Source organism: Lissotriton helveticus, chromosome 1_1 (assembly GCF_964261635.1).
Source record: "Lissotriton helveticus chromosome 1_1, aLisHel1.1, whole genome shotgun sequence".
In the NCBI taxonomy this organism is placed as follows: domain Eukaryota; kingdom Metazoa; phylum Chordata; class Amphibia; order Caudata; family Salamandridae; genus Lissotriton; species Lissotriton helveticus.
This window is the reverse complement of record NC_136057.1, coordinates 1,642,640,291-1,642,662,682: the sequence shown is the minus strand read 5'-3', so window position 1 is coordinate 1,642,662,682 and position 22,392 is coordinate 1,642,640,291. Positions and strand designations below refer to the sequence as shown.

General features: G+C 49.0%; 1 protein-coding gene and 1 non-coding gene across 3 annotated transcripts in view; both read left to right on the top strand.

Moving 5' to 3' along the window:
• The window catches only part of AGAP2 (ArfGAP with GTPase domain, ankyrin repeat and PH domain 2), a 1,117,996-nt gene that overhangs the window by 57,440 nt on the left and 1,038,164 nt on the right, over nt 1-22,392 (top strand). The window lies entirely within an intron of this gene.
• On the top strand, nt 8,169-8,241 carry TRNAV-AAC (transfer RNA valine (anticodon AAC)). Its single transcript has one exon. It is a non-coding gene; the product is annotated as a tRNA-Val (tRNA).

Sequence of the window (22,392 nt, the reverse complement as noted above, 5' to 3'; positions counted from 1 at the left end):
CATATATTTTTTTAAGTATATTTCTTTAATTGATTGTGATGATGTAGTGGAGCAAGCACTCGTCCAACATGACCAGTGGTTTGGAGCTCCTTATAAAAACTGTCATAATAAAAAGACGTCCTCACGAAGGATTATATTGTATTGTATTGTAATTGCATTTATATAGCACTTACTACCCCTGACGAGGCGTCAAAGCGCTTTTTCGGCGAGTAGCACGCTACTCCGGAACCTATAAGGATTAGTGTTGAATTAGTATAGTGAAAATATGAAAGTAATTTGAATGGTGGATAGGTTAGGCAGTTATTTGGATTCAGAAGGGTACCGGAGGGGTTGAAGAGGGAAAGAGGTTTGCATTTATATAGCGCTTGTTACCCCTGATGGGGTGTTGAAGCTCTTTTTTCGGCGAGTAGCACACTACTCCGGAACCCCTAGAGGATTAGTGGTTAAGCCGGGTCTGGTGGCTAAGTGGACTAATGCATCCACTGAAGGATCCGGTGTTCGACCTCATGGTCACAGGTTCAAATCCTGGCAGGTCCACTCAGCCTTTCATCCATCTGAGGTCGATAAAATGAGTACCATTGAGTTGGGTAACAATAAAACATCTATTATTCAGCGCCAAGATGCCTCCAGGTGAACGTGCGGTTTACAATTACACATGTTATGTTAATTAGTATAGTGAAATATGAAAGTAATTTGAGTGGTGGATATTAGTCAGTTAGATCAGGTGAAAGCCAGCAGCTCCAGCCAACCACATCCAACGATAATAACTGGCTAACAGCCTTTAGCCCTCTCGAGATCGTGACGTGATATCACAGAATGTTATGAGATCACAATGGTCTTGGCCTTGCTTGCTTTTGATGGAGCATAATATGACGAAATCCTAAACAAATTAAACCTATGATCCAGGATGCAGCTGCAGCAAGTGCTGGTACTGCGTCCCAAAAACATGTAGCAGCGCTTCTGGGACTTGTTGGTACAGTTCTACCAAACATATAGCATTTGAATCCCTGCTGAGAAGTGCTGATGCCATCTAATCGAAAGAATGGCCTCTGATCAATACTTGTTCGCCGAAGCATCATGGGACAAGGTAGCAAACATACTACCTTAGCCGTAGCCAGCAGACTTAAAATAGTTTGTTTTTATTCCTCTCCTGAATTTAAAATGAACTTTGCTTCATGGCACAGAGGGTGTGTATGGTCTTGCCTTCATATCTACTGAGCATAGTGCCCTAGAGGTGGATGAATAATTCATTCATTTGCGAAAAGCTCCAGGGACTCCTGATGCACTGCCCTGTGCACAGTGATAGCTGCTTTGTAAAGAAGCCTGCTTCTCACTGGAAGGCAGTGGGGCTGAGGCAGAGCGGGTGACTTGCTGCCTTTCTAGGAGAGTTGGTTACTAGCCCAGCTGCTGCACTTGGTTCCAACTGAGGTTGGTCCAGTGCAGTCTCTGGAGCTGCCAAGCAGATGGAGTGTCCATGGTCCAACACAGATTGGATCGCGGGGTGTGTGACGCTAGCATGAAAGTCTGGACCAGCTACTGATGAAAAAGATCTTAACACCTAGAGTTCAGGGGCGGCTGGTGACATTTTACAGTGGTGAGGGTGCAAACTGATTTGCGAGTGTGGGCCCCAGGCCACTCAGGCCGGCGGCGACCCCCCCCTCCCGACCCACATACACAACACTCAAAGAAATGTATTCACACACGCATACACACAAACACATCCATTCACAACACTCTCCACCAAACATTAATGCATACACGCACGCTCGCACAAAACACTTTAAAATAAAATAAAAACACACACTCTTACCTTGCTGCCGGTCCCAGTCCGCGCCACCTCTGGGCTCTGCTCCCCACACGTCACAGGCTCACAGCGACCCTGGCCAATCCTGGCGCCAGGGGCACAGGTACCTTCTCTCTCGCAGCACGCCCATTAGGGCTCCTAATGGGCATGCGCAACGCCGCAAAAACACAAGTGCGCATGCATGGGCACGGGTAAAAATTCACCCTCCGTCCCCACGCATGCGCACTTGTGTTGCCGCCTGTACAATCATGTCAATCAATCAACATGACACCCGCCCGGCGGTCTGACGTCATGTTGATTCATTGACATGATTGTCACAGTCTTTACTCAAAAACGCCGAGGAGGCTGCGGGCGGCTTCGGGCAGGGGGGGCTACGCCCCCACGCCCCAATGGACGAACCGCGCCTGCTAGAGTTGCCAAAAACAGATGTCGGTGACATGGGTCACTTACGCTTTTAATGGCAGGCTGTGTCAATTAACCTGGCCAGGTGTCGCGCTACTGGCGTGGTGGGTACAACAGGTCCCTGTGATTTCAGGCAAACACAGGAGACTAATGATGCCTGTCTGATGACACTACTAGCAGCCCTGTTTTATATGGGGTAGGTTTCGTGCAGCTGGGCCTTCCACCGGCGCATTGTGAACAAAGATGAAATAACCGGGATCGCTCCTTTGGGGCGGCGGACAGAACCTCGTAGAGGCGGAGAACCCCTAGTGTGTCATCCACGTGCATATAACGGGGTGTTCCCAGGAAGGAGAGCATTTTATGTACAAAGTAGCATAGGGGATGGCACTGAACCGCGTGGGTCCCCACAACTGAGCTTTTTTTGCTGTGGCCAGAATTGGTCTCCATTCTGCTAGAGGCGACGAGACCCAGTCTAGTACCCGCCAAGATCACTGCTGAATATGTAGATGCTTTCCCACTGCAGAGCAAGCGTCTTCCTGGGACCCATGGTCATTTTCCATTACACTGACTGCAGCCCTGGTGACACGTGACACACCGCGGTGCTAGTGCTGTGCCTTTACATTGCAGGTGGCACCAGTGGTTAATTTGTAAAATAAGTGCCCGGGCTCTCATCAGAGGGCAGCTTGCACCAGCCCATTTTTCCTGTTAGCACTGCCTAAAACAGAACCAACTACTAACCATGAAAGAGGGGGAAGGATGTGGCCTTAAGGCCAGAGCTGCAGACTTCAGTGCTGGCAAACCAGGTTCGAGCCTGTTGTAATTAAAGGAAGTGCCACTCCACACATCTCCAGACCCCCAAGCATCCTGTGACATCACACACATCCAACATTCCAAACATCATCAAGTACACAAGCACTCACTCTGGCTGAGCAGTAGGGAAGAGACAAGTAAGTTATAACAGAGCCTCAGGGTCAGTTCAAAGTCCTGTGATTCTGGGCAAATCACTGCATTTTCTCATACCAAAAAAACAAATGTGACCTTGTGTAATGTAACTGATGCTCATATCATCTTCAGTCACATTTGCGTTATGTAAAACCGCAACAACAACAAAAATATCATAATATTCAGCATGTGCGACTCAGGCCTTGCAGTGCTGACTTTGTATACAGCCTGACAGTCTCTTCTGCACTCAATCCTTGTTACCTTAGCCCAAAGCCAGACAAAAACGAACGAAATCTAACTTAAAAGCACTACCCCGAGGAAGGAGGGCATACAGCGCTGTGATGCAGCCACAAAGGAAGCTTAATGGCTGAACCAGCATAGGGCAGTGGTGCAGAAAGGGCCGCCCTTCTCCTGCTGACCGCCTCTTCTGTGTGAGCCGGACAGTGGAGCTGTGCTCCCCTTCTCCTGTGCGTGTGGTCTTGTCACAGGCAAATGGGAAGCAGGAATTTAGCCGTTCCAGGAAATTACTCGATAAACATTGACAAAACGGGCGACTCACAGCAGCACTTGTTGCAATGGGGAACGATGAGATGTTAGGGCCAGAGCTTTTGACTTCGGAACTGCAAGTCTGAAAAGCGCTGGTGTTGATGATTAAGTGGCGGTGCTGAGCACCGGAAACCACTAGCTCAAATTAAGCCCTGGCAGTTGCCCTACTTTGAAGCGATCCTATTTTCTCCCACAGCCAAGCGGTGTGCATAGGACCTGCTCAGGCTCCAGAATGAGAGGTCAGATTCCACAACCATGCAGTCTTTGCTTTGCCCTCTCTACTAGGCCTGGGCAAATTTTGGGAACCAGTGACCCAAAAACTCTGCCACATTACGCGGAGTTCCTCAAGTGGCGGAGTGCGTTGGGTCGTGCCATTTGCGTTGATTTTATAGCACCAGGTGTTTGTCCGGCACTCAAAAATCAGCACGAGCAGCACCATGCACAGGGCAAGAGGGCGTTGCTCTTTTCTGCAACTCAAGTAGATGTTCTACTGGAGCTTCAGCGTACTCAGCGTGAACGGAAGGCTTCTCAATGCGAGTGGTAGCAGCCATCCACGACCGCCCGCGTTGAGAAATGTTGCTCGCTCATGAACTTAACGTTGGCGAGAGGGAGGACAAAACTCTGCTCCCTACACTGAGCAGAGTTTTTCGGAACTCCGCACGCTACGCGGAGTGCAAAGTGAGAAAAACTCTGCAATCTCCGTGAGTGGAGAAGGAATTTGTGCACCAGGCTTACTCTTTACCTGAGGCTGACAGCAAGTGAAGTCAATGTTCTGTGATTTTATATATCACTTCGTGCAGGTGTGCCTGGCAGGAGATGCTTATTTCTTCAGGTAGCATTACTGAAGCCATCTGCATGAATCACATAGAACAGGATCACACTGGAAATCCAGGATTACAAACAGAAATTGTCTCCAATATAAAACCACAGTAAACCAAAATTACACCCCTGTTTAAAAAAACCGAAATTATCATCAAAATAGAAAACAAAACTGAGGGGCATATTATCAAGGGGGTTTATCTCCGCTTTTTTGGCTTTAAAAGCCAAGAAAGCGGAGATAAAATTATCTCCCTATTACCAAGCTGTCGCTAACACCAGTTAGCGACAGCTAATAGGAGATAGCGACCATCTTGGGCCCCGCTTTGCATGTCAATGATATTTATCACTAATGACATGCAAAGTGGGCGTGCCAAGATGTTAGCGACTGGAAACAGTCGCTAACATCGCTATCTCCTATTACCAACTTTTGGAGATATTCGCGCTAAGCGCGAATATCTCCAAAAGCTAACACCTGCCCTGAGCAGTTCTTAGCCATGTTAACCAATGGGAGGTGGATAACATGGCTAAGAGCATTTGCTCGATAATGCATGAATATCGCTGACTTTTCAGCGATATTCATGCATTGCGGCCGTTTTTTATCGCATTTGCGATAAACCTTGCTAATAGCAAGGTTTATCTGCGATAAAAATCGCCGATGTGCGGCGATAATTTTTGTCTCTAAACAAGTTAGAGACAAAAGTTATCTCTATTGGTTGGTAATATGCCCCTTAGTCCTTCGATATGACACTGCAGTTTTTCTCCCCACGGTGATACCGAAATTCTGCCACCCTGCGTTTTACAGGATATCAAATATATCTCGCCCACTGACTTCCATCTTGTACGGTACGAAGCGGTGGCGCAAAGTCATATAGTTTTATGTTCTAAAGGCTTTACTTGTGATGTTACGACAAGTTCTGAAGAAACGTGTCATGACACGGATGTCCCATCCAGGTAATCTGGTGCAGCTCTCAGTACTTTACTTGGAATGGCACAAATATTTTCAGAGGTCACCTTTGTTGTATTGTGTCCTATTACAGGGGACACATCTGAAATAGCGAGTTCGATTGTGGGGGCCACCCATGGTGCATTATGTCAGTTTTTGAAGGCCACTTCTGGTGTGCTGCATTCAGCTCTGAGGGATGCACTCAAAGTCATGTGTTAATTTTTGGCGGTCATTCTGAAATGCTATGTTCTTGAGACCTCCTCAGGTGTCTGAAGTTACTTGCAGGAGCTCATGTTGGACTTGACTGGGTCCAGTTCAGAATGACCACAACTGAAGTGTTGTCTCACATCTGCTATTTTATAAACAAGTTTTGGAGGGAGGCAACTCTGCGATTTTTGTATAGCGACCTGGAGAGGACTTCCAGGGTACTGGGTATATAGATAGCTGTTGCCTATAAAGTCAGGACGTTCGAAAATGACACATCTGACACGGGGTTAGCTTTTTGGGTCAATAGAGTGATCTGAAAGGCCCTCTTGTAATGCGCCTGCCCGAGGCCACGCAGTGGCCATTGAGAGGGCGGGCCAATAGTCACGGAGGGCTGACCCGCCCCCAGGAAGTTGTTAGCCTCCCCTCCTCACTGGTTTGAGGAGGCGGCTGGACGCGAGTCTCGTCCGGGGGCGGCAGGGAGGGGCCTCCGTGGGTACTTAGGTTGCCGCACCACGTTGGAGGGCCTCTTTGCCGCCCCGGACGCCATCGGTTCTCTTCGGGACACTCTTTTTAAGGTGAGCAAGGCCTTGCCCGGCCTATAATTCCCCCCCCTTCCCCTCCGCCTGCTCCTCCTTGAGTCGCGAGCCTGGCGAGGCGGCCCATTACGCGTGGGCTGCTGTGGGGGGGGACGTCCGGTTCCCGATGTGGTCTCCGTCCTTGCCCCCCCCCTCACGGCGGGTGGGGTTTAGCGGGCCGGCCGGTATTTTCGTCGGTCCCGGAGTGCCCCCATGCGGGCTACCCGGTGCGTTGGCCGATCCTCGCCCTACCTCTGTGGTGGCGCTTTCTTCCCCTCTCCGACCCCCCCCCCGCCTTAACTGCGTGCGGTGGGGGGGCCAACTTTTGCAGTGGTTTTCCTTCCTTTCAGGGGCGGCAAACGACGCGGCGACGAGACCAATGAGCTATAGCTCAAAGGAAAGTCTCGTACCTTTGGTGTGTACAGCCCTCACAGACCAGGGTTCGAATCCTGCCAATGCTGTAGAATTATCCCAAGGTGGGAAAATTTCAAAGGTTTTATTTCCCCCCTCCCGCACTCTCTCGCTGGGTGCGGGCGAGACCGGTTAGACCACGAGGCCGTCTGGCTGGCCATTGGGGGTGATGTGCCTCCCTCCCTCCCCCCTCTCCTATATCCTTTGTGAGCCGGGCAGCTCGACTGGCCCTCAGTTGGGTCCCATAGGAGGGAGAATGTCTTCCGCTGGCGGGTTGCCGCCTGTACCAGAGTGCGAGGGGACTAGGTGTCAGCACATGTGCTGGGCGCATACTATTGTCGCGGCCCGGGCCTTGAGCTTGCCGTCTTCGTCACTCAGGCAGTGACCGTGAGTGGACTCTGATGGTCCCTAGAAATCCCGTCTCCCCCCCCCCCCCCCCATTGCCCCCGTGTGGGCCTCAATTGAACGCCGCGCTTCGTTGAAGTGCAGCTTGTCGACAGTGTCGTGTATCTTTGGGGGCTTTGCGATTGTGTCTATTTTGTGAGGAGATGGTTGGTAAAGGGGGTCACCGAGCATAATCTTGGCGGGGCAACGCTAAACATTCCTGGAACCGCATTGTTCTGTGTAGGTGGGGGATGTGTGCCGACAGCCATACTGTAATTGGAAATTGCTGGACATTGTATGCATGTTATTGATTATTTCATTTATGGTATTGTTTACATGCGATGGCTTATCCTATTGATATATACCACGTATGGTGGGCGGTTATTTTGTGTGGGGCAGGTAATCTTTGACGTTCTCTGGCCTTTTATGCTTGCTGAAACCGAGTATTTTGTTGCATAACCTAGCACCCCCCCCTCCCCTGTTGCTTGCCATGTGGTGGGCGGTCGCGGTGTGTGATGTCGCCATGTCCGGGTTTGCGTGCCGTTTAAGATTTTGTTTCGGCAGGGGATTTGTTTATCACGCTTTGCACGTGGCGGACAGCCATTGGGGTCAGTAGTGTATGCTGTCTCCCGTGCTGATGTCGCAGGCCGGATATCGGCAATTCCTTTGGTACCTGTGCGACTACCATTCCCCGCTTTATTGTCACGTCAGGCTAGCTCAGTCGGTGGAGCATGAGACCCTTAATCTCAGGGCCATAGGTGCGAGCCCCACGTTGGGTGAAAACAAGTAATTTTTCACAGCTACATTTCCACACCCCCATGCTCCGGTGCCACTACGGGACCCGGCGGCATTGAGCATCGGGCCCCGGAATCGATGGGAGTCGCGGCTATGACGCCGCTATTCATGTTCTTGTGAACACGTAAATGATTGTCTTTAATTGGTGGTGTGTGGCGCGATGGGTTAAGCCTGGTTCACCTGCCGGGTGCGGCTGGGTGTTCGGCGGCTGGTTGCACGGGCAGCCGGGTGTCGTAATATCGGTAGCTGGTCGGGTGGGTTGGCTACACTGCAGGTGGTCGCTGCTTCAGGCCTCATGCAGCAGTATCAGTTGGTGGGGACGCTTTCAAGCAGCAAGGTCGTTTCTGTAGTGTAGTGGTCATCATGTTCGCTTAACACGCGAAAGGTCCCCGGTTCGAGACCTGGCAGTAACACTGAGCGTTGGCTGCTTTCAATGTGCCATTTCTTCACGATTGCAGGCTCAGATCGCTTCCTGTTTGCCCGTTCCGCACCCCCGGCGCCTCGCGGTGCCAAGCAGCTTCTACCCCCCTTCCGGGAGGTCAGTATACTGGCGAAGCAGGAGGGGCAGGTTCAGGAGGGAGCCCTGTGCATGAGATTTGAGTGCATTGATGCAATCGCTCGGTGGCCACAAAAAGAGGTGTTTTATGCAGATTTACAAGTGTCATGGCGTTGGCAGCAGGAGGGATATGCCTTTCCGTGCGCCATGGTTTAATGGGGCCCATATTTAATCCAGTGCGATGGATAAGCCTTACGGGCGCTAATTTGTTCATTGCAGGTCTGATTTAATTTACACGTGGCATTAGATGTGAGCGCGGGGGTTCAGCACATTACGCGCGTAAATGTGTGGGAGCATAGTATCATCGGGCCATAATACCTCGCGGCCCACTTGTGTTAATTCTTCATGTAACACGTTGCGTGGCATTTTCAGCGCGAGGGGTAAGCATATTCTGTGCACAGTTTAGTTTGTGTCGTTCATATTTACAAGGAGGTATGGTATGATTGGGCCTTAGTACATCTAGACCCAATTGTGTGACTGATTTAATTTGCACGTGGCACTAGATACTCGAGCGCGAGGGCTCAGCCGACTACGTGCTAATTTGTGGTTTTGGCTGTATTTACAATTGGAGTACAGTATTATGTGCCATAGCACCTCGAGGCCCTATCGTGTGACTTATCTAAATTTAACGTGACATTGCGCAATGCTGCGAGACGGTTAGACTGTTGCGGGCGCGAATTCGTCGCTTGAGTCCATTCATAAGTAGTAGCATTGGGCCATATTACCTCAGGGCCATCTGAGTGACTTTCATCTTTTCACACTCGGTATTGATTTCGCAGTGTGTTTACTTATCCTAATCCGTGCGCAGTGGCGGACATATGTATCTCGTAGCACTAACAAGGGACTTAGGCAGTTTGAACACGTGGCGACGCATATTTCAGGGAGAGGTAAGCCATTATGGCTGTAACTTTGTTTTGTGTTCGCATCTCCAATTGTTGTTTCCAGCACCATGGGGCCATGGTATCCTTAAGTCCAATCGGTGTATAATTAATTTTATTCGTGGGCTTACATATCTCAGCGAGTAGGGTAGGCCGATCACGTGCACTAGTTGCTTGTTCATTCTCCCGACATCTCATCTACTAGGGGTCTTTCTTAGTGTGCAGATGAGGAACTAAACTACTAACACACCTACGTCCAGTTGGGAACGAATACTTGCCTAATACACAAACATTAGATGTAAGTTACTTCTGGTTGGCTGAAATATCCTTCCTGGTATTTGTTCCCTTGTACGTGTGTTTCGAAATTGTCAAGCTATTTATAAGGAAGGCACTTTGCGATTTTGAATGAGTGTCAGCCGTGACGGTGCTCACCTTCAATACCTGTTACTGCAGTACAATACCATCCCACATCGGTGGTACTTTCCTCTCACATCCCTAGGAACAGGTGTGTGCGCTCAAGCCTAATGTCACCAGGTTTGTTTATTTGTAGGATGTGCCGTTATGAAAACTTCTCAAATTTCATTGCCTCGGTACGCCAACTTGCTCCTGTTTGAGAGCCCGTCATAGTGGGAATTTGACGTTAATGTGCAACTTCCGGCCACAAGGGTATCTTGCTATAAGTTGTCCAACCATCCCACTACAATGTGAGGCATTTAGGGGACAGATGACAGGCCCTCGATTCCAAGAAAAATATGGGATATCCTGCCAGCGTCATCAGGATTTTAATAGGACAGTTACACCAACGATGGAGGGTGCGAGGGGTTCATTACAGACTCCAGAAGCGATTCCTGCTTCTATGTATCTACATCCTATCATGCCCCACCTGTTTAGTAGTGCCATACCCTCAAGCTTTACAGAGTATTAGTTGATCCTCTGATTGCGAGCCCGCGAGTTAAGGGTGCTCTTGCTCGGCTCACTTGCGTACTATTGCTATAGTCTTCCAATTTGGTACCACTTACAGGTCTGTCGCAAGCATTATATTCTGTCTGCAAGTTTCCGCATCTGCAGCTTAGTGTCAATTTAGATGGGGGGTTAATTTAATCCTGGTTGGCATCTCAGCTTTACTACACACCAGTAACCCCCAGACAAAGTGTTCGAGGTCACTGATAGGCATGATGGGCCCTGCGCTATTTGAAGTATAGATGCTTGGTGGCCATCAGTATACAGGATTGTCTTCAGCCCTACAATAGAATTATTTCTTAGTTCTCTGCCAGCTGTTGAATCACTTCTTGAGTAATTTTACATGGGAGTCCTCTAGGGACTGCCCCCTTCTAGTGCGTCGTTGGCAGTTCAGCCTCAGGCTGAGGTTTCAACAGTTCCCTCCTTTCAGCGAAATGAGTGGAACATTGCAGGCTGGTGACCCTACATCCCACGGAGCAGCAGGTGCTCCTAACTGTTGGCACAGTATTGCTGTCTGTCAGATCCCGGAGCCGTGGATAAGCAGACAGACAACAGCAGTAGTGTGGAAGAGCATAGATTAGTGGCATGGGACCTCTCCTTCCCATGGGGTTAAATTAACATCGCAGGTCCTGGTCTTGTCCATACAACGAGTTCGTCGCTACCTGGGCCTGGCTGCACCGGCACCTGCTTCCACACTGTGTGCTGGGGCATGCCCCGCCCCCCCCCCCCACCCAATTTTCTAGACTAAGAGTAGTCTTTGCATACAAGTTGCTAACTCTCTTAAGCACTTGCCCTGGTGGGCACCACTAGTGCATCCACGGCGCTCTGCCACTTGTCTCTCACACTTCTCCAGCCTATAAGCGGCGCTCTGGCCTTTCCCAGTGTCGGCACCCATGAGCTTTATCATCGGTAAGGCACCGAACATTTGCTATTGTTGTGCCCTGGGTGATCAGCCTTTTGATGTTTAAATTTTGTTGGTTGGGTATGTGGGCCACTTCTGATGTTTAATTTCTTATTGGTGGCTGGTGGACAGGCCTACCCAGGAGTGTTTGGTTACGCAGGCGTTAGTGCCGCTGGTGCGTCAGGTAACCAGTCTTTTCTTGAGTAGCACGTAGTGGTGCAAGAGGTTAGATAAGGTATGTGATTACTAGTTATCCCTGGTAGAAGATCACCTGACAGTTGTCCGGTTGCTGGGAAGATACCTCCACACTCGGGGCAAGTAGAATTACTAGAAGTGTAGGTCCGCCTCCAAGGTGGGGAAAGGTCAGGTAGTGTCAGTGGAAGTGTCCCTTGTTGGGAAATCTTGCGTGTCAGCTTGAAGACACACGACTTCACCTTTCTCATGCAGTAGGCGGCGGAGTCACTCTAAGCTCTCGTCCACTGTGACATAGAGTTATGTGACGCATGCTTATATATGTCGCATGCTTATGGTAGAGAGAGTGCACTCTCGGTACCTGGCTGACTCCTTCCTTGGGTTAACAATGTGAGCCCACCCCCCCCCCCCTTAGTATAGGAGACCTCTTTCATGTTGAGTTCTTCTTCAGACGAGAGAGGGCCCGCAGTGCTGGGAGGTGTCTTTAAGAGAAGAACCTTTTGGGCCCACCCCCCCCCCCTTAGTATAGGAGACCTCTTTCATGTTGAGTTCCTCTTCAGACGAGAGAGGGCCCGCAGTGCTGGGAGGTGCCTTTAAGAGAAGAACCTTTTGGGCCCCACCCTATGCCTTCTTCTGGCCGGGGCGCCCTAGGGCTCGGGCCGTACACCAAATCTGACCTCTGTCGTGTGGGGGCGGTTTCGGCGGCCTGCGCCCCCCGTGTGTTAGTAGACAGGGTGGCCTGGCACCGTGGCACCCTTCCCGGGCTTTGTGATCTCCCCCCCCCCTGACAGCATTGCAGCGGGTCAGTGCGGGCTTGTACAGTGATTGGGCTCTTGCATCCTGTTGGGCAGCTAGGACACAAAGTTTATTTTTTGGGTATAACGTCATCCCAGTACTCCGGGAATCACGCACAGTGTTATACACACTGGCTGCCTGAGGGCTATAAATTCCTTTATGCCCCTCCCAAAGTGAGAAGCTGGCCTGACTTTCCATGTCACCAACCTGGTGCCCCCCTCCCCCCCCCCACCTGGGTTTAGTTTATCATATCCCTTATGAGGGTCGTAAGTCATCAGACAGGCTATCCTCGAGGTAGCATGGACTTGCAGCCGTCTGGCTAAACTGGGGGGCTTGTGATCCCGGCTGTTACCTTGGTAATACTATAGATCACATGTCAGTCTACCTCGCAAGCTCTATCCCAATAGATGCTACGCGCACCGCAGGAGGCGTATGCATCCTTCGTGACTTTTGTTGCACAGCGTATACCTAGCAGTTTCAGTTGAAGTTTGAGAACTGCGCTGTGGCAGTAGTCGTACATCATTGGGTATAGTTTACTGATGCTTTGTACGAATGTTATCAGCAGGGGAGGTCCCCTTGTCTCTTGGGCTCTTTCATGGGTATCCCTTCTGACCTGGGTCAGTCTACACCATTGCTGTAGGGGAATTTGTCCCCTGGGGTCCTTGCTGACTACTCTCAGAGGGCTTGTGGTGTCAGCGGCCGTGTCATGTTGCAGGTCTGCATCGTTCTGGGGCACTTTGTTCCTGTCCCAGCAATCCCTTGCGGGGGTCTTAGTCATCCTTCAGACAAGCTATCAACAGGTAGCGTGGCCTAGGCCGCTTCCAGACTAATCCGAGAGGGCAGGGGATGCCTGCTGTTAATACCCGTGTATATATGTTTTATCCCTGCAATGCCCCTGTGCTCTTTCGAGTATAGCTGCACAAGCGTCATTATAAGCACTCTTTCTCCAAGTCTGCGGAGAACGGCGTACAGCAGGAGTTACTTACTGGGTATAGCCTGCTGACGCTCGTGGTGAAAGGATGTGGTTGAGTTGTTGGGCATGTGCTGGAACACCTATTGTTGATTCAAAGGACCTTCAGCAGTTTGGCCCCTCCTCAGCCTTTGTCATTCTCCTGGTAGTATGACTTCTGGTAACCAGGTTAGGGGTATGACTTCAGGTAACCGAGTTAGGTTACTCCTTGCTGGATAGCCTTAACACCCGGGGTGTCGGCAGAGTAGGGGCAGAGGGGCCTGGGTGACTTCAGGCATGTAATGTTCATGTCAGTATCTGGTCGCTTCGAGGTGGACAGTGTCCACCGCTCCCTTGTTGCTGTGGTCTTGTTCTTAGCCGTTTAAATGCTCTCCAGAGCAAGGTTCAGGTTTCCCTAAAATCAAAGTGGTGGGGGCCGTGAAAGGTTTCCCCCAACGGAGGGGCCTGGGATCCAGCAAACGCAAGATGTTTCAGGACGAGGTCAAATGTTACCTCGTGGAGGATGGTGTTATCTCACGCCCGCAGGCTTTGACCTGTTCCTCCTAATTTTTTAAGAAGTTTTATGAGCAGAGGTTGCAGGTAATGAGGAGTAGCAGTGGTGGGGGGGCCTGTGCGGCAGCGGGTACCACCGCACAGGCTGTGGCGGAGTTACTGGGCGATCCGGAAGAAGAGAGGTGCAAACGATGTACTTCAGCGGGCACATAGGGGTGCCAGAGCCTAACCTGTATCCTCATGGGAGGTGCAGGAATTCGTGTCGGCGCCCCAGTAGTCCTTCGGGCGGTTGTGGGCCTGTGCAACCGGGGGTTTGCCTAGTCACGCCCCACAGGGGGGCGTGTCAGTAGTTATAATTTTATTAATACAGCAGTTGGGTGCTTTGCCACTGTGCTGTTTGGCTCAACAGGCGGGCAGGTGGCGAGAAGGCAGCCTGCCCGGGATCGCCCGTAATCTTCACCCACCATCATTACATATGTTGTATGTAAATAAACCTGCAGCAATTGTTTCCCAAACTAATACGTTGTCTGTGCATTATTTTGCATGTTTGGGGAACCAGGGGGCGGGAGACTTCATGTGGCCCTGATGTGACTATGCGCCTGCCCGAGGCCACGCAGTGGCCATTGAGAGGGCGGGCCAATAGTCACGGAGGGCTGACCCGCCCCCAGGAAGTTGTTAGCCTCCCCTCCTCACTGGTTTGAGGAGGCGGCTGGACGCGAGTCTCGTCCGGGGGCGGCAGGGAGGGGCCTCCGTGGGTACTTAGGTTGCCGCACCACGTTGGAGGGCCTCTTTGCCGCCCCGGACGCCATCGGTTCTCTTCGGGACACTCTTTTCCCTCCCTTACCTCTAACCCAGAGTGTTGGTGTGGGGGGATTGGTGGAGGTTTTTAATGTGTCCATTTATCGTTGCAGGTTGGAGTTAAGCGGAGTTACTGGGCGATCCGGAAGAAGAGAGGTGCAAACGATGTACTTCAGCGGGCACATAGGGGTGCCAGAGCCTAACCTGTATCCTCATGGGAGGTGCAGGAATTCGTGTTGGCGCCCCAGTAGTCCTTCGGGCGGTTGTGGGCCTGTGCAACCGGGGGTTTGCCTAGTCACGCCCCACAGGGGGGCGTGTCAGTAGTTATAATTTTATTAATACAGCAGTTGGGTGCTTTGCCACTGTGCTGTTTGGCTCAACAGGCGGGCAGGTGGCGAGAAGGCAGCCTGCCCGGGATCGCCCGTAATCTTCACCCACCATCATTACATATGTTGTATGTAAATAAACCTGCAGCAATTGTTTCCCAAACTAATACGTTGTCTGTGCATTATTTTGCATGTTTGGGGAACCAGGGGGCGGGAGACTTCATGTGGCCCTGATGTGACTATTGATCTAGACACTCTGCGAAGCTTGGACAGGAGGGAGCAATATCCTAGTTTTCATAGCTACAGAGTGTGCATATTTTGGTGCTGAAGTGGGGCTTGCTGACAGCTCTTCAAATGCAAGGGAAACGTAGTTTACAACGCGGTCGTTACATCGCGATGCCATTACATTGCGGTTTTTAGAACGCAAGTCGTTACAACGACTTGCGCTGGATGGTGCTCTAGGACAAGGAATAGTATAATTTACTATCCAACACCTTCCCTACTGTATGTAGACTGGAGTTGGAATAGTAAATTATACTACTCCTAAGTCCAGCGCCCTCCAACGCAAGTCGTTGTAGCGACTTGCATTGTAAAAACCGCGATGTAATGGCATGCGATGTATTAGCATACGTTGTAATGTCATACAACCAAATGCAAATGTTTATTTTGTTGTTGAAACAGTCACTATTCTAAAACAGCCACCAATTTGTTTCTGGTGGTCAGTACCTCTAAAGGCAATGAAAAAAGCATACATTACATGGCAAGAGCATCTATGGTGATTAAGACGTTATAGAGCCAGAGTGCTGAGCCTGAACAGAGGTGATGCCTCTTTGATGTAAGGACTTTTTCCTCCAGTGCCCGATGGATATACCCCATGGATATGGGGATGCAACTTCAGTGATATTCATTACACTCTGTTGAGAGGGGGATACCCTGGAGCACGGAACACCAGCACAACTTATTTATACCAGCGGCTGTGCACAGTCTGATTCCTATACACTGTCACATTTTATTCATGAAACATGATAATAGCTGAAAGGAAAATACCATCTACTGTTTAGTGTGTTACATGATAATAGCTGAAAGAAAAGTACTATCTAGGGGTTAGTGTGTTGAAATGTAACAGCTGTGATCACCAGTACACTCCTGTTTCAGAAGTTTCATTGTAACAACGAAAAACAAGATGGAACTCGTATGTAACTGTAGAACTGTGGTGATAACTCTCTAGATGTGTCTTGAACACTGAGGGTGGACTGGATGGAGATATTATTGTGTACACAGTTTTGGCCAAGTTGAAGGCATCAAACCGGAATGATTCAGCTACCCATATATTGTATTGGAAACATGAATAAATGTAGCTTGTCCTATAAAAAAACTCCTTAGCTTTATTGAATGAATGAATGAATGAAATGAATGAAAGGCATCTTGTAACGCGCAACTTAACCCAAGGGCATCAAGGCGCCTAAATGATGGTGTTACTGGTAGTATGAACCGAAGACATGATTACAGATAGGTCTCAGTGAAGAATAATGTTTTTAATGCTTTACGAAAAAGCAGAATGGAAGATTGTCCTTTTAATTCGGGAGGAAGAGCATTCCACAGCCTTGGAGCAAGGTAGGAAAAGGCCCTCCCACCCCACCTGGCTTTAAAGGCTTGGGGAGCAGCCAAAAGTTTTTTATTAGAGGAGCGAAGAGCTCTGGAGGGGAAATGAGAACAAAAGGGACCTTATACCTTCTGGGCTTGTGCCATACAAGACCCCATGAGTAAGGCATAGGATCTTAAAAGAGATCCTAGCCTGGATAGGTAGCCAGTGTAAGTTCTTCCTGGCTAGAGAGGCTGAGGAGAATCTAGGGGCATCAAGGACAAGCCTAGCGGCCGCATTCTGTACTATCTGAAAGCGCTGAGTAAGCTTTTTATTGATGCCTGAGTAAAGCGCGTTACAGTAATCTAGTCTCGAAGAGACAAGAGCCATAGTAACCTGCTTTCGAGCTTCTGGGGAGAGGTAGTGTGCGATCTTTCTCAAAATCCTGATGACACCACAGCAGGTGGAAACCGTCCTACTGACCTGAAGGTCAAAGGAGAGCGTGGAGTCTATCAGCCCACCTAGATTACGGGCGGATTGCGAAGGCTGAGGACAAGCACCAAGGGACGAAGGCCACCAGTCACTTGACCAAATGTCCTGATTATTGACAATGTGTGTGGGTGCACCGTACTCACCTATTGCCGCTGAATCTCTGAGACATAGTGCTGGAGGTTAGAGAGGTTACAGAGCTTTGTGTGTGTGTATATGTGTATTTATATATATTCACTGAAAAAAACAAAGGTTACTGGGACGTTATAGTTAGGTTCAGATTTCACTCTTACAAAACCAGTGAAATTCAGTAGTTATAGTTAGCTGAACTAACTATAATTTGCGCCCCCATAATACAATGTTAATGACCTCACATATTACATCACTCATGACATGCTCAGTGACATCACTGATGACGTCACTGATGATATCTCAAATTACATCACTGATGACATCATCCACAGAATCACTGACGCACCCATTCACATCCCCATAGAACCTTTCATAAACCCACTCCCACTCTCTGATGACTTCTCAAATGACAAAACTGATGACATGATCTGGTGACTGTGAGTGTTTTGAAAAAGGGTATGTGTTAAATATATATACACCAAGGTGTATTGGTGAATCAGTGGGTGTATGAGTGCCTGTATGGATTATTCAGTGAGTGACTGACTGAGTGTATAAGTGAGTAATTAGGTGTCTCCGTAAATGTTTGGGTGAGTGGCTGGTTGTGTTAATGTCTGTATCAATCAGTCAGTTGGTGTCTAAGTGGCTGTATCAGTGTGTGAGTGGGTACTTGAGTAGCTGTACTGGTGAGTGATTGGTTGTCTGATTACCTGTATGGTTGTCTGAGTGTCTGTGTGGGTGGTTGAGGGTGTGTGTGACTGCCTGTATGGTGAGTAAGTGGGTGAGTGAGTGGATGTATGGATTAGTGAATGGATGTGTGAGGTGCTGTAAGGGTGAGTGTGCATATGGCTGTGTGGGTGAGTATGTGTATGGCTGTGTGGGTGAGTAAGTGGATATGTCAGTGGTATATGGGTGAGTAAATGGGTATGTGAAAGGCAGTATAGGTAAGTGATGGGGTTATTAATCATAGTGAGGTAAACTTATCAGCTTGGTTACTAACAGCTAGTGATAAACATGCACCCCTTAGGAAAATACATTGAGCCCAACACCATGAGGCACAGAGGTGGTTCTCCTCCGACTTAAAACCCTAAAACTAGCCCTTCAACAATCTGAAAGGAGGTGGAGAAGTAAATACCTACCTGAGCAAAAAAGCATCTACTTAGCTGCACTAAAAGACTACAAAAAAGCTATCCTGACCACAAAAGCTGCATATTTTTCCTCTAAAATTGTGACCTCCACAAATCGGTCCAAAGAAATCTTTTCAATAGTTAATGAACAATCCAATCCCGACAGAGTGACACCTACACCCATGCCTTCTCAAACCTTATGTGACTCTCTAAACAACCTTTTCATTGACAAAATGAAGGCTATTAAGGCTAGTATCCCCATATGTTCCACCCCTGTATGCCAAACAGTGCTAATGAACTCTTGCACTATTGAACAGATCCCCGTAATAAGTCATGAAGCATTTCTGGACCTGTTGACCAAAGTAAAATCGGGCTTACCCAGGGATTGCTGCCCCCTCCCCCCCCCCTGGATGCTAAAGGAAGCCTTCTCTGCTCTCCCTGGCCCAGCCATGTCCCTCTTGAATGAGTCATTGTCCCAAGGCTATGTCCCTGACACCTTCAAGTAGGTCATTGTCATTCCCCTCCTGAGGAAGCCAGGGGCTGACCCTAAAACGCTGATGAATTACCACCCTATCTCCCTGATGCCTTATCTGGCCAAGGTACTTGAAGCCCATGTGGCCAGATGTCTGTCTGCCTTTCTGGAAAGTCTGAATATCTGGACCCCCATCAACCAGGGTTTCGTCCTGTACATTCCACAGAGTCAGTCATTCTGACAGCACTGGACACTCTTTGGAAGGAGGCCGATAGGAGCTCTCTGCAGGCTCTGGTGCTGCTGAATCTCTCCACAGCGTTCTACATGGTCGACCACGACATACTGGTCGATCATGTTGGAAGCGCAGGAATCCAAGGCTCAGCTCTTGAATAGATCTGCTCCTTTCTAGGAAATCGATCTCAAGCTGTCCGCATAGGCCAGTTTATAACCCCCAAGATGAGAACCACTTGCGGTGTCCCACAGGGTTCCTCACTCTCCCCCCACCTGTTTAACCTATGCCTCCTCCCTCTGATCCGTGCCCTGATAGAAAGGAAAGTGAGCACCTTTAACTATGTGGACAACTTTCAACTCATGTTTTCCATCAGTAACTGCCTTGAATCTATCCACGAATTTCAGACTACTATGCTACTCATCCGTGACTGGATGAATAGCAACTATTTAAAACTTAATCCAGACAAGATGGAAGTGATCCTAACGGGGGGATCACTGAACCCTTGAAGTCCTCTCTTTTGGTCAAAGGAATTAGGACAGCCTCCCACCCCGTCCTTCTCTGCCAAATCTTTGGGGGTAACGATTAACAGCAATCTCACAATGAAGACCCAAATTAGCTCTATGATGTCAACGTGCTTCTTCCAGCTGAGAAAAATAAGAAAAATCAGTAGATTTCTCACACAGGAAGCTAAAATACAGGTAGTCCTAGCTATGGTAATATCCCACATAGACTACGCCAAATCTCTATACTTTGGCATTCCAGCCTACCTAATCTATTGACTGCAATTGGTACAGAACCAGGCAGCAAGACTGATTTTTCAGCAAAGCAGGCGTCAACATTTCACACCCCTCAAGAGGAAGTTGCACTGGCACACTATAACTCAGAGATGCGCCTTGAAGGAGGGATGTATCATCTTTACATCTCTAAATGGCAGGTGTCCTAAATTTATTGACAAATGCAAAAACAACAGTTGATGGACAGAATGCAGAACAATGTCTTACATTCACCCCAGTACAGAGATCTGGGCCTAAATCCATTGTTTTTTTGCACTCCACACCACCCCAGTTCAGACATGGCCATATGCAAATCAGCCTTGACCCTCTGGCCTCATGGCAACAGTCCAGCCCGAACTGTCAAGCCATGTATTTCCTGGACCGGGATCAGGCATCCTAGGACCGGTTTCTGGCTATCAGCCGTCTTCAGCCAGGATAGCTTGACTCCAGTGGTGTGGAGACCATGGGACTCACGTCTGAGCATACCCGTCCCACTCGGAGTGACAAATGCAAAAACAACAGTTGGTGGACAGAATGCAGAACATTGTCTTACATTCACCCCAGTACAGAGATCTGGGCCTAAATCCATCATTTTTTGCTCACCATGCCACTCCAGTTTGAACCTAGCTATATGCAAATCAGTCTTGACCCTGTGCCCCATGGGAATAGTCCAGCCCGAACAGCCAAGCCAGGTCCTCCCTGGAATGGATAAGCATCCTAGGACCGGTTTCGGCGACGTTCAAATTGGAATGGCATGGTGAGCCAAAAAACGATGGATTTAGGCCCAGATCTCTGTACTGGGGTGAATGTATGACATTGTTCTGCATTCTTTCCAACAACTGTTGTTTTTGCATTTGTCACCCCGAGTGGGACAGGTATGCTCAGACGTGAGTCCTGTGCTCTCCATGCAACTGGAATCAAGCTATCCTGGCTGATGAGGGCTGAAAGCCCGAAACCGGTCCTAGGATGCTTGTTTACAGTCCAGGGAGGACCTGGCTTGGCAGTACGGGCTGGACTGTTCCCATGGGGCACAGGGTCAAGACTGATTTGCATATGGCTAGCTTCCAACTAGAATGGCATGGTGAGCAAAAAAACACGGATTTAAACCCAGATCTCTGTACTGGGTTGAATGTATGACATTGTTCTGCATTCTGTCCATCAACTGTTGTTTTTGCTTTTATCACCCGAGTGGGACCGCTATGCTCAAACGTAAGTCCCTTGCTCTCCATGCCACTGAAACCAAGTTATCCTGGCTGATGAGGGCTGAAAGCCCGAAACCAGTCCTAGAATGTTTGTTTCCAGTCCACGGAGGACCTGGCTTGGCAGTTCGGGCTGGACTGTTCCCATGGGGCACAGGGTCAAGACTGATTTGCATATGGCTAGGTTCAAACTGGAATGGCATGGTGAGCAAAAAAACGATGGATTTAGGCCCAGATCTCTGTACTGGGTTGAATGTATGACATTGTTCTGCATTCTATCCATCAACTGTTGTTTTTGCATTTGTCACTCCGAGTGGGACGGGTATGCTCAGACGTAAGTCCCATGCTCTCCATGCCACTGGAATTAAGCTATCCTGCAGTAGCGGTCAGCAGTAGGAGTTACTGCAGGGCGGTGACGTGGGCAGGGGGAGGGGCAGGGTGGGGGGTAGTAATGTATGGATAACGGAGTTTTACAGGTAAGTAAACATTTAAATAAATAAAACAAATTTAGTTGCGCGCACTGCATCACCAAATGTGATGCAGTGCGCCCAACGAAATTCGTTTTATTTATTTAAATGCTTACTTACCTGTAAAACTCCGTAATCCATACCTTACTACCCCCCACCCTGGACCTCCCCCTGCCCACGTCACCGCCCTGCAGTAACTCCTACTGCCGACCGCTACTGCTATCCTGGCTGATGAGGGCTGAAAGCCCGAAACCGGTCCTAGGATGCTTGTTTCCAGTCCAGGGAGGACCTGGCTTGGCAGTTCAGGCTGGACTGTTCCCATGGGGCACAGGGTCAAGACTGATTTGCATATGGCTAGGTTCAAATTGAAATGGCATGGTGAGCAAAAACACGATGGATTTAGGCCCAGACCTCTGTACTGGGGTGAATGTATGACATTGTTCTGCATTCTGTCCATCAACTGTTGTTTTTATTTCTAAATTTGTTGACAGTCACATTCAAAGGCACAATCCTAGGTGCAACCTGCGATCTACTCACATGCATCTTTTATCTACTTCCTCCTTCAAACTGAAGCGCTTCGGTGGAACGAGGTTGGCTGTACTAGGCCCCAGATACTGGTACTCCCTACCTCTTGAAATCAGATCTTGTACAGATCTACTGAGCTTTAGGAGGCTCCTTAAGACGTGGCTGTTTAGACAGGCATATGAGTAAAACCCCAGGACTCTGCACCCCTTAGAATTACGCCATGAAACCAATTTGGTGTATGTGCGCTTTATAAGCAATATTTAACATAACATATTTATCATGTAAAAGTGATTGTATGGGTGAGTGAGTGAATGTGAGAGTGGCTGTATGGTTGAGCATGTGCTTGTGTCAGTGACTGTATAGGTGAGTGAGTACATTTGTATGAGATAGTGAGTGTGTGTGTGTATCTGTATGGGTGAGTATGTGGCTGTGTAATTGACTGTATGCGTGAGTGACTAGGTGTGTAAGTAGCTCTAAGGGTGACTGACTCAGTGTGTGAGTGACTATGAATGTATGAGTGGAAATGTACTTATTACAAATACAGCAAAAGAAAACACTATTACTCATGCATACAACACTGGAAACCTTAGGAACAAAACAAAATGACAGCCATTGTCTTACCTCTAATCTACTCTGCCACCAGAATACCTAATCTAAAAGAAGAAATGTTACCTGAACAACACTATTTACAAGAAACATAA